General features: G+C 33.1%; 1 long non-coding RNA gene across 1 annotated transcript in view; it reads left to right on the top strand.

The window, feature by feature from the left end:
• The window catches only part of LOC306663113, a 29,506-nt gene that overhangs the window by 10,851 nt on the left and 4,803 nt on the right, over nt 1–13,852 (top strand). The window contains exon 3 of the long non-coding RNA XR_013764357.1: nt 1,872–1,992. This is a non-coding gene — a long non-coding RNA (uncharacterized lncRNA). The remainder of the gene's footprint in view (nt 1–1,871; nt 1,993–13,852) is intronic.

The following is a 13,852-nucleotide window of genomic DNA, read 5'->3' as shown; positions in this document are numbered from 1 at the left end:
GGGTGGAGAGTAGCAAGCTTAACTTACTGCTTCTGGCAGTTGCTGGGTCTCCTGGCTGAGCGGGTCTTCTCACAGGAGCAAGGAGCACCAACTCACAGATGGCTTGCAGTAATGCCCAGAGTATTGTTGTTTTCTAATTTCTGAGCTTAATCCGTCCTTAATAAATGAATTCATGAATTAAAGATAATTTTTATGACAGTGGCCAAGCCTTCCATTCAGCCCATGGTATGATCATAATTTCTTTGTAGATGTACATCTAAAAATATATTTCATATGTTTGATAAGCAGCAAATGTTCTAAAACAATTTCTACTTAATTTTTCATTTTTAAACATTACATTGCTCTTTCATGTTTTCTCTCTTCTTTTAGACATATCAACTTCATCTTTGCCCTAACCACATATTTTGTAAATCCCCTGATTTCAAATTTTATATTTTTAAAATATTAATTTTTCATAGAAAATAAACTGCATATTTTCCCATTTTTTCTTCCATCTTTCCTGTTATTAATGACACAGTTTAATACTAAAGAATATATAATTTATTTAATATCCACCAGGTGAAGAAGCTATTTCTTTGGCAATGTTTATCGTTATTATAGTAAATGAACTTGCCTTTTTTTTTTTTTTTTTTTTTTTTTTTTAGTTAAAATATCTCATATCTCATTGAACTGTGACAGGTTCAATTTTAATTGTGTAGATCAATATGAAAATAGCTTCTATATTCATAGAATTATTTGATTTTAATCTAAAATTTATCTTTCAATATATGGTCCCTTAAATAGAATTTAGTGAAATTTTAGGACAGTCTCTTTCATTTTGAGTATCAAACACTCTCTTTGTATTTGTTGAAAATATCATGTGGTTGTTTCTATTGTTACTTTTTGTCTTTGTTTTCTAAGTGATTTTGATAAATTAGAAAACTGTAGTATCTAACATGTTATCCTTCCAGAGTTCTTGATTCTTTTCAGTTATTCTGAGTGGGTTTTTTTTCTGCAAATAATCATATGCAAATCAATTTTTAGTTTTTCTTCATATATCTATTTATCTTTCTATGCTTTATTTTACTTCCTAGTTTCACTGTCCAGAATTTCCATGGAGATCTAAATAACTCATTTGTATGAATTGTCAGTGGTGTTCTAAACAGACTACCATGGTAGAGATGTGCAGATGTAACCAAACTATAGAACCATACCATAGCAGGCTAGTCTGGGTCTCTAGCAGGATTCTCCCAAATACCCAGAGCTTGGAAGGAACATGTTATATCTTTTTTAATATGTTCTTTAAAAAGAAGTCTGACAAAGAAATGCATGGTATACGATGTAATCAGCATAAATTCCAATGCTGTCTTAATCTAAAGTAGAAGTCAGATACCCACAACTATGAAGCTCATTTTCTTATGGAAAGCATGTCATGTTTGGTTCATTTATCAGTCTCATTCTTGGTAAAAACCCAGAAGTCCAGGACAGAAAGACATCTAGAGTGTTGTCTCTCACTTTTCCTTTGCTTCTAAAAAGCTGTAACGATATTTGTTTTCTTAATGACAAAGATTAGCATAAGAACTTTTATATTTGACAATCTTCAGAAAAGCAAACACTTTACATAATTGTGTAGCATCATAATTGTTGGATGGAGCAGGCGAGGTGTGGCCTGAACCAGCAACAAAAGTTATCCTGTCTCTGAATACTGATGGAAAGAGAGTTCAGAAATGAAAGTAAAAGTGGGTAAATATAGGTTTGCATTGTATGGATGTGTAAAAAGGAATAAATCAGAGTAACTATATTCATTATATTTTCAATCACTATAACTGAGTATGCATAAATACCTGTATTTATAGAAAAATGTCCAGTAACAAAATAAATATTTTTCTCAGGGGGAAAAAAAAAAGATGAAAGACAACATAGATAAAGACATTTCAGTCAACTCTGCCATCAAAGCTGTGTTCAACCACCAGCCACCTCACTACCTGAATGCAGCCACCTGAGGGAGCCCAGGTGAGACCATAAGCCAATGACAGAATGAACTACTGGTGGTTTATTATATAGCATTTAGCACTTGCTTATAAACTGCTCTCCTAATTCACTGAACAATAATTACTGAATTTGCACACTAGTCCACGTAGCTTCTACTGTAACAGAAAAACATTCTAATCTCAGTAGCTTTACTTAGCACTTTTTCTTCTTTTTAATCTAATCAGCTGATGATTGACTTCTTAAAACTGTTGCAGCCCATCATTTAGGGATCTAGGTTTCTTGCACTTTGTGACTCTATCTTCTCTGAATCCTCCTGTTCCTTTCACTCAGCCAGCAAATGGGAGATGGGCTAGAAGAGAAGAGGAGGATCAGGTGTGAATTCAATACTATTACCCACATTCTTATTATCAAGAAAGTTATTTTCTAGGTGGGTTTTTGTCTCTTTAAAAACACACAAAACAGAAAAGAAAGTTTGAGGGGGGAAGATGCATCAATGCTTTCCCAGGAAAGACAGCATTGTGTTGCCTTCTGTGCTAAGGATATCTGGATGGATAGTTCATGACATCTGGGTAACAGGAATTCAGAGTACACACTTGAAATGGGAGAAGTTGGCAAGCTGGGGAAGAGAGATGGCAGGGCCCAGGAAGAGTTGGAAGTAGAACACGGCAGAAGTGAGGAAACACACACCTGCATAACATGTTACAAGAAGCAGAGACCTCAGTCTCTCTGGCACTCCTACAACCATGAGAGAACTTGAAAAAATTAGAAGTTGTACATACTGACTACTTTTCACTTGTATTCTAAAAATGTAAGACTTATTTTGTGCTATTATACTTTGTTGTACAAAATCAATCTCTTATGAAATTTTGCAAGCACAGATGTTGATATTGTACTATAATTTGTTTCCCTTAAGTTTACATCATTGTCAGTATGTTAAATGAAGTATGATTCTCTAGAAACAACCAAACAGAAGAGCCAAATGTACTATAGCTATGTCCCATAGGATTAGGAAGGCACTAAAACTGACTTGAGCTATTACATAATAAAATCAGAATGACCCGAATGGTCTAAATACCATATCCAATTTTCCAGTTTGGAACATCACCTAGTAACAGTTCTGTCAGTTAAACTTTGTGGTCAGTCTGTCTCTGTGGTCATTCTGACAGTGAATTTTATCTTACCTGTGAAGTTAAGTCCATGGTAAGCATTGCCAGATCCTCTGGCCTTTTACTACAATCATTCCTCAGTATCCTGAAGGATTGATTCCAGGCTCCTCACAGAAACCAAAATCTGTAGATACTTGAATTCCTTATATAATATAAAATGCAATAGCATTTTCGTATAAATTAGGTGCATCCTCCCGTGTACTTTAAGTCATCTCTAAATTACCTATAATAGCAAGTACAATAAAAATTCTATGCTAATAGTTTTTCTACTGCATTATTTAGGGAATAATAAGAAATTGAGTCTACACGTGTTCCATACAGATGCTTTATTTTTCTGAATCCTTTTGATCCACCGTTAGTTAAATATGGAGATGTTGACTCTGTGAATATGTACGCTGATATAGGCTTAAGGTTTTTTTTTATTTTTCAAGCTGTTTCTGTCATTTTGTACTATAGTCATTCCTCAGTATTAAGAGGAATTTTATGCAGATACCTCAAATCATAAAAGTTATATATGCTAAACCCAAGGCCAACATCATTTTAAATGGAGAAAAATTGAAAGCAGTCCTTCTAAACACTGGAATAAGACAAGGATGCCCTCTTTCACCACTTCTATTCAACATTGTCCTTGAAACTTTAGCCAGAGCAATTAGAGAGTCCAAAGAAATTAAGGGATATGAATAGGGAAAGAAGAACTGAAACTATCATTACTTGCCTGTGACATGATCCTATATTTAGAGAATCCAAAAAATTCAACCACAAAACTTCTAGAACTAATAAAAGAATTCAGCAAAGAAGCAGGTTATAAAATCAACACCCATAAATTAAATGCATTCCTATACATCAGTGATGAATCTACTGAAAAGGAAATTAGGAAAACTACCCAATTTACAATAGCTTCAAACAAAAAATATTGGGAATCAATCTAGCAAAAGATATAAAAGACCTAGGCAATGAAAACTACAGAACACCACAGAAAAAAATTGAAGAAGACCTTAGAATATGGAAACATCTCCCATGCAGAATTAATATTGTCAAAATAGCCATACTACCAAAAGAATTATATCAATTTAATGCAAATTCAATTAAACTCCCAATGACATTCTTTATAGAACTAGAAAAAGCAATCATGAAATTCACTTGGAAAAATAAGAGACCCAGAATAACAAAAGCAATCCTTAGCAAGAAAAGTGAAGCAGGAAGCATCACAATACCAGACCTTAAACTATACTACAGAGCCATAGTAACAAAAAGGCATGGTACTGGCACAAAAACAGACACAGAGACCAATGGTACAGAGACAAACTCACATAAATGCATTTGTCTCATACTAGACAATGGAACCAAAAACATTCACTGGAAAAAAAGATAGCCTATTCAATAAACGGTGCTAGGAAAATTTGAAATCCACATGTAACAAAATGAAATTAATCCCATATCTCTCAACCTGAATGAAACTCAACTCACTGTGGATCAAACACTTGGGCACTAGAAAAGAGACACTGTGACTAGTGTAAGAAAAAGTAGGCCCAAATCTTCATCATGTTGACCTAGGTCGAACCTGACATCCTTAAGAAGACCCCTAAAGCTCAAGAAGTTAAATCAAGAATCAATAAATGGGATGGATTCAAACTAAAATGCTTCTTCTCAGCAAAAAAAATCAATTAATAATGTGAAGAGAGAGCCTACAGACTGGGAGAAAATCTTTACACATGCACCTTAGATAGAGCATTAATCTCCAGGATGTATAAAGGACTCAAAAAACTTAACACCAAAAAACCAAATAACCCAGTCAATAAATGGGTGAAGGAAATGAACAGACACTTCACATAAGAAGAAATAGTCAATCAACAAATATAAGAAAAAATGTTCAATGTCTTTAGCAATTAGAAAAATGCACATCAAAACTACTCTAAGATTTCATCTCACCCCAGTCAGAATGGCAATTATCAGGAATACAAACAACAATAAGTATTGATGAGGATGTGAGAAAAAGGTACACTCATACATTGCTGGTGGGAATGCAAATTGGTGTAGTATAGAGATTCTTCTGAAAACTTGGACTAGACCCAGTTATCCCACTCCTGGGTTTATATCCAAAGGACTTAAAATCAGTATACTACAGTGATGCAGCCACAATAGCAGCTCAATTCACAATAGCTAAACTATGAAACCAACCTAGATGTTCTTCAACAGATGAATGGATAAAATAAATGTGGCTTATATATGTATATATATATATATATATATATATGTATGTGTGTGTGTGTGTGTGTGTGTGTGTGTATATACATCTATACATATATATATAATGGAATATTACTCATCCTTAAAGAAGAATGAAATTATGACATTTGCTGATACATGGATGGAGCTGAAAAATACCATGCTAAGAAAATAAGCCAATCCTCCCAAACCAAAAACAAATATTTTCTCTGATATGTGGATGCTAATTCACAATGGGAGTGGGTAGGAAAAACTAGAGTTACTTCAGATTAGGTAGAAGGAATTGAAGGGAGAGAGTCGGGTGGGGGGATAGGAAAGACAGTAGAATGAGTCAGACATTATCACCCTATGTACATATATAGCTATAAGACTGGTAAGATTCTACATCATGTATAACCAGAAGAACAAGAAATTGTACTCCATTATATATGATGTGTCAGAATGCATTCTACTGTCATGTATAACAAATTAAAACAAATTTTAAAATTTAAGAAAAGATTAACAACAAAAACTAATGATAAAACAGAACTATTTTAACAATATAGTTAGTAAAAGTTATGTGAAATTGGGGGAAAAACAAAAGAGGGATTGGTTCCAGGCTCCCTGCAAATACCAAAATCCAAAATTGCTCAATTTTCTTATGTAAAATGCCATAGGGTTTCCATTTAACTTACACAGTCTTCCCATATAAAGTGATCTCTAAATTACTTATAATACCTGACACAATGACAATATTCACACTCAATCTCCAACTCATCAATAATAAAATCTCATTACATGATATTCAATCATTCATCCCTTTTATACATTATGGAAAGTTTTACCATATACTTATGTCTCAGGCATTGTACAAAGAAGTTCCTTTCAGGCTGCTGAATTTAAAGTCTATGCCATGACTATAAAGATATATTTTTCTTTATTAGCATTATTGTACAACCCACACATTCCAGTAACTTCTTACTTTTCACTAAATTTACCTACTTGTATCCATTTCTCCACATATATACCTCCAATTGTGGTCTTCTAGGGCTACACATGAATTTGAACTCAATAAATATTAGAACCCATTTAGCTTCAGACAACAGGAACAAGATAGGTTTCTATCCAAATCAGAACCAAGGTCAGTTCTGGTAAGTCTTCTCTGTGACTATCTAACTTATTATTTAAAAAGAAAAATTCACAACGAAACCCACTTTTCTGTACAGCTGTTATACACCAATAAAAATGAGAAAATATAATACTTTGAAAAAAATATTGCAGTGATTAATTAAAAGGTAAACAAAACAGGAAATAAAGCTACACATTCAGTTGGTTCTTCTTTTTTTATCCTTTTGGTACTTTTTATTTCTTTTTGAAAATTTTTGAACTTTGTTCTAAATTGTTGTACCTGACAGTAGAGTGCATTTATACATTTTGATAGATCATGTGTAAATGGAGTGTAATCTCTCATTTTTCTGATTATACATATTGTAGAATCACATCAGTTATGCAGTCATATATGTACATGATCTTTTAAGTTTATTTGCATATTCATTCATTCATTCATTCATTCATTCATTCACTCATTTTTGAATTTTGAAACAGGGTCTCACTAAGTTGTCCAGGCTGACCTTAAACCTGCAGTTCTCTTGCCTCAGTTTCTGAATCACTGGAATTTAGGCATGCCCGATGGTTCATTGTATGATTAATTGTAATTTTAAGAGGGTTCAGAACTTTCTTTTGTGTAACAAATGCAGTATAATTATCCAAATTCTTATTGATTTGGTTTTGGATTGTCTGAAACTTTTTGTTGTTGACAAGCTTTCAATCATATGTAGTGCCATAAGAAGAAGAACGGTAAATAATCATTAAAAAATCTTGCAATTATTTCTGTAGGAAAGATTCTTATCTGAAGGGTTACTGGATGGAAAATGTATATATTTCAAAATTTAAAGAATTTTATAGATTTTCCCTGGATTTGCCATAAAATATGTCATTATACATCTAGCAGAATACCAAAGTACCCATTTTTTCCCAATAATACTAGATAGAGTAAACCTTTTGTTATACAAATTTGATAATTAAAAACATCTCATTATTGAAATTTGTATTGCAATATTAGTGAGATTAAACATCTCCACTTTTTAAGTAACAACTTTCACCTTAAATGAATTACCTACATGCCTATTTTTGTTGTAAGTTCTTTTTCACTTACGTTTATAAATTTTTTTTTCTTAAAATATCTTACTTTTTTTTAAGCTGGAAATTCTTTTATTTTTATTCTTTTTTATTGTAAAAAAATGGATACATCTTGTTTCTCTGTTTGTACATGAAGTGGAGGCATACCGTTTTTGTAATCATACATTTACCTAGGGTAATAGTTTTTGATGCTAAGTGAGGTAAGCCAATCTCAAAAAACTAAAGGACAAATGATCTCGCTGGTAAGTGGATGATGACACATAATGGGGGGATGGGAGGGGGACAAGAATGGAGGAAGGAGGGACTGTATAGAGGGATAAGAGGGGTGGGAGGGGTGGGGGGGGAATCCTACTTTTTACCTATCTTTTATTGGTTCTCTTTAGTTATACATGACAATAAAATTATTCTATGGCATAATTACAAAAGCATGGACTATTATCTTATTCTAATTTAGTCACCAGTACTTCCCCTTCCACTCCCTATCGTCCACCCCCTCATTTCCTTTCCTCTATTCTCCTGATCTTTCTGCTATTCATTTATAGTTTTATTTTAAATTAGTGTCTTGTGGATGTACTTTATGGCAAGATTCATTGTTAATTTAATATAGTGAGGGTATGTTTTCTTAAATATCCCTGAATATTCCCATAGGTTTGTTTTCTTAATTTTTTTTTAAGTTTTTTGAATAGAAGTTTTAAATGTTTCATATTTTATTAGTATTTCCATTTATGTTTAATTATTACACTATCATAGGCCTATATCAAGTGAAAGAAAATCCAGACTATTACATTTTACTTTTGAAACTTGTATTTTACATAATGATATGTTTGCATGTGCATAAAATTTAGACTTTATTTTAAAAGAAAATATTATATTTACATATGTTATATATTATATTTGCTTTCTATATAAATTCTCAATAGAAGATCATTTAAAGGATTAATATTAGTTTTTAATTGGTACATTGTAATTATACACAATAGTGAGATTCATCATGCTAGATTCTTCAGACATGAAAATAATATAATTTGCTCAATTTCATTTCCTCCCTGTGATACTCTTATTTTACTCTACTGGTCTCTTTTCTATTATTTTTCTTTAATTAGTGCACTATAATTCTATATGAAACTGGGATTCATTGGGTATATTCTTTGTGCATGGATATAACATAATTTGTTTGAATTTATTCTCTATTACTTTCACATGCCCTCCTTTGATCCAATCCCGTTCCTCTACTGATCTCCCTTCCATATTCATGAGATCCCTTTTTTCTCTTCCTAGCTTCCACATGTGAGAGAAAACATTTGACCCTTGACCTTCTAGGACCAGCTTATTTCACTTAGCTTGATAATCTCCAATTCATTCCATTTACCTGCAAATAACATAATTTCATTCTTCTTCATGACTAAGTAAAACTTCATTTTGTGTGTATGTGTGTGTGTGTGTGTGTGACATTTTCTTCTTTCTAGTAAAACAAATACAGAACTGTTATTTTGTCATATGTTATTGCACCTTTTTGACTCTAGCAAATTTCCTGAAAGTCACTTGCCTTGCATGGGAAGCAGACAATGCCCACTTATCTGAAAAATACTGTAATTCTTTGCTAACCTCTTCAGTTGTGTATTTTAGTATTTAATAATATTGCCTCTTACATAAAAAGAAAGAAGGACAAAAGTTCTTTGTTATTATGTGGGGTCTATAAGTATGTCATGACGAGTGAGTGCCAGGAATAGATCCAGGTATGTGGTAACTGTCACATTTTCATTTGGTTTTGGTTCTTGCTGTGAAAAACAGCATAACACTAGAAGTCAAAACTAGATACATAAGTGAATATTCATTGAAAATTACCATTGAATTTATTTTTAAATTCAAAAAATTTGAGAAATACATCATGGTTTCAAAAAAACAAAATATTAATTACTGACTAGCCTGACACCATTAAGAAATTTTCTTTCTCTTTTTTTTTGGATGTATTATTGTTGATCACATTTTCACTTAAAAGTAATTTTTAATCATGAATTGCTACAAAAGAGACTAGAAGAATAATTTGATCATATCTCTAACATGATTAATCAAAATTTTAATTAATTTAATTAAGCATCTTTGTTTCTAAACTCCTAGTCAATAAGGCCTTAAACTTTATTTATGTATGTTTATATGTATCTATGTATGTATATATGTTTCAGTACTGTAGATTAAACCCAGGAACATTTTACTCTGAGTTATATCCTTAACTCTTTCTATTTCATTTTGAGACAGTGTCTCACTAAATTGTCCAGGTTGGCCTTGAACTTGTAATACTCCTACCGAGACCTCCTGAGTAGCTGGATTATACTTGTGTGGCATCAAGCTTGGCTTACCAACTCTCTTTTATAAACAAGGAGTAAGATTTCAAGAAAAGTTCCATGGATTAGATCTCTGGTTCTCTATTCCAAACCATACTTCTCTTCTATAATCCATGTATGGTTGGTGCTGGTTACTTCCATATAGTCCAGCCCTAAATTCTACTGCCTCAGTCCTGGGTCAGTCAGGATAGTAAGTAGAAGAATGTTCACGAAGTCTTTGAAACACCAAAAGAGTGAGCAATTATTTAGGTAGAAGTTATTCCAAACCCTATAAAAATATGCCACAGAGACCCAAATAAAAGTATCCCCAACTCAACATCTGTATAGTCAAATCTCTAAAATTCTCATACTCCAGCAAGTGTCACCCCTCATAAAGGAATGACAAAGGGGAAGTTGGACTAGAAAAGAGACAGTGGTTAAAACCTTACTTTTTCTAATTTTTACAAAAGCATATGACCAGTAAACCCATTGTCACATCGCTGCCAGGACCTTGTTTCCAAATGGGGCTTCATTGACCTCAAGGTAAATCTGCCTCTAGTGAGAACTGTGAGAAACTACAAAATTGCTCTGTCTTTCCCCAAGAAATCAATCCATTGCTCAGTAATTTGTAGAGTGATCTGTAAACATTTGGAAAGGAAAGGTAGAAGTTACAGAATGATGACAGACAAAATCCGGTTTCCGGTGGGCGTCATGTGAGCCATCCAAACAGAGGTGACTGAATGCAGGTCTTCATACAAACAGATGGACACCGTTCTCTCATTCATCAACATTGTCTCCAAAAATCCATAAAAGGTTGACAATATGTCGATACTGTTGGCTAAATACAATTTTGGGAGTAAAGGTACTCCCCCAAAATGGAATACACATAACACTTAATTTTATATTCTGGAAAATCATTCACTGATAAAAGAAAAATAGCCATGATCCAGCAAACAATAAGAGAAAATTTCAAAAGCATATACAGTATGATGCAATTTTTGCTAAAATTTGTTCAGAGATGAATAGGAAACATTTTTCAGGTTTCTATCAAAATATTAAAGGTTATCACAAAAACATAACATTATGAGTATTTTAAAATTAAAAGTAGACATTTTTCTTTGAAAAATTACATATACTATGTGTATTGCTTTCTGAACTATGTTGTGTAATTATAAAGTCATTATGTTTAAAAACATAGTATATTGATGCTCATAATATACCATATTCATATAGTAGAAACCTATTTTAATTCATATAAACTTCCTGCTATTTATATTTTATTTTTATGACCCTTTTTGGGCTCTACCTTTAGTCTCATAGCATTACTGTATGTCTTGATAAGTCCATGAGTTTTCTGGGGTTTTTTTTAGCTCAACCTTGATGAAGCAGGGGATAATCTATGTCTTACTATGCGTGTTGTAAAAATCTCTCCATGCCTGTAATAAAGGCTTCATCTCTACCTAAATTTCTTGTCAATTTCATAAATGAAGCTATCTTATGACAGTAAAATATTATATTAATTATCTGTGTGGATTACTTATTTGCTTAATGTAAAGAATACACTAAGGTTTATAATGATATAATTCATTTTTTCTATTTTCAAGTACAAGGAAGAGCAATACCTCTTCCCATCCACACCCCTCATTTTCCTCTGCACAATCCATCCTTCCTCCATTCTTGTCTTATCCCCTTCCCTCCCCACTGTTACGTATCATCATCCACTTATCAGAGAAATCATTCAGCCTTTGGATTTTGGGGAATAGTTTATTTCACTTAGCATAATATTCTCCTACTCCATCCATTTACCTGGGAATGCTATAATTTTATCCTTCTTTATAACTGAATAATATTCCATTGTGTATGTATACCACAGTTTCTTTATCCATTCATCAACTGAAGGGCATCTAGGTTGGTTCCACAATCTGGCTATTTTGAATTGAACTGCTATAAACATTGATGTGGCTGCATCACTGTAGTATTCTGATTTTAAGTCCTTTGGATATAGGCTAAGGAGTGGAATAGCTGGATCAAATGGTGGTTTCATTCCAAGTTTTCTAAGGAATCTCCACACTGCTTTCCCGAGTGGCTGCACTAATTTGCAACCCCATCAGCAGTGTATGAGTGTACCTTTTTTCCCACATCCTCGCCAACACCTATTGCTGCTTGTAATAGCCATTCTAATAGGGATGAGATAAAATCTTAGAGTAGTTTTGATTTGCATTTCCCTTATTACTAGAGATGTCAAACATTTTTTTCATATATCTGTTGATTACTTGTAGATCTTCTTCTGTGAAGTGTCTGCTCAATTCCTTAGGTCATTTATTGATTAGGTTATTTGCACTCTTGGTTTAAAGATTTTTAAGTTCTTTATAAATTTTGGAGGTTAGTGCTGTATCTGAAGTGCATGTGGTAAAGATTTTCTTCCATTCTGCAGACTCTCTCTTCACATTGTTGATCCTTTGCTGAGTTAAAGTATTTTTAGTTTGAATCTATCCCATTTATTGATTCCTGCCTTTATTTCTTGTGCTTTGGGAGTCTTGTTAAGGAAGTCTGGTCCTAAGCCTACATGATGAAGATTTGGGGCTACTTTTTCTTCTGTTAGGTACAGGGTCTCTGGTCTAATTCCTAGGTCCTTGATGCATCTTGTGCAGGGTGAGAGATAGGGATTTAATTTCATTACGCTGCATATGGATTTCCAGTTTTCCCAGCACCATTTGTTGAAGAGGCTATCTTTTCTCCAGTGTGTGATTTTGGAACCTTTGTCTAGTATGAGGTGACTGTATTAATTTGGTTTGTCTCTGTGCCTTCTATTCTGTACCATTGGTCTCACGTCTATTTTGGTTCCAATAGCATGCCATTTTTGTTACTATTGCTCTGCAGTATAGTTGAAGGTCTGGTATTGTGATACCTTCTGCTTCACCCTTCCTGCTAAAGATTGCTTTGGTTATTCTAAATCTCTTATTCTTCCAAATGAATTTCATGATTGCTTTCTCTATTTCTATGAGGTATGTCATTGGGGTTTTAATTGGAGTTACATTGAATTCATATAGCGCTTTTGGTAGTATAACCAATTTTAATTCTGCCTATATAAGAACATGGGATATATTTCCATCTTCTAAGGTTTTCTTTAGTTAGTGTTCTGTAGGTTTTGTTGTTAGATTGATTCCCAAGTATCTTTTTTTTTTGAGGCTATTGTGAATGTGGTAGCTTTCTGAATTTCTATTTCAGAGGATTCATCACTTATTAATAGAAATGCATTAGATTTATGAGTGTTGGTTTTATATCCTACTACTTTGCTGAATTCATTTGTGAGTTCTAGAACTTTCCTGGTGAAGTTTTTTGGATCCTCTAAATATAGAATCATGTCATTAGCAAAAAGCGATAGTTTGAGTTCTTCTTTTCCTGTTTATATACCTTAAATTTCTTTGGTCTGTCTAATTGCATTGGCTAGAGTTTCAAGGACAATGTTGAATAGAAATGTTGAGAGAGGGCATCTCTCTCTTGTTCCAGTTTTTAAAGGGAATACTTTCAGTTTTTCTCCATTTAGAATGATATTGGCTATGGGCTTAGCATAGACAGCCTTTACAGTGGTGAGGTATATTCCTACTATCCCTATTTTTTCTAGTGTTTTGAGCATGAAAGGGTGCTGTATTTTATCAAATGCTTTTTCTGCATCAATTGAAGTAATCATTTGATTCTTTAAGTCTGTTGATGTGGTGAATTACATTTGTTGATTTCTGAATGTTGAACCAACCTTGCATTCCTGGGATGAAACCCACTTGATCATGGTGCACTATTTTTTAAATATGTTTTTGTATGTGATTTGCCAGAAATTTGTTAAAATTTTTTGCATCTACGTTCATCAGGGATATTGGTCTGAAGTTTTCCTTCCTTAATGTGTCTTTCTCTGGTTTGGGTATCAGGGTAATACTAGCTTCATAGAATCAGTTTGGAAGCATTTCCTCCTCCTCTATTTTATGGAATATTTTG

Source organism: Sciurus vulgaris, assembly GCF_902686455.1.
Source record: "Sciurus vulgaris genome assembly, chromosome: 6".
Lineage (NCBI taxonomy): Eukaryota > Metazoa > Chordata > Mammalia > Rodentia > Sciuridae > Sciurus > Sciurus vulgaris.
The sequence above is the reverse complement of the archived record's forward strand: the minus strand, read 5'-3'. Positions and strand labels throughout refer to the sequence as shown.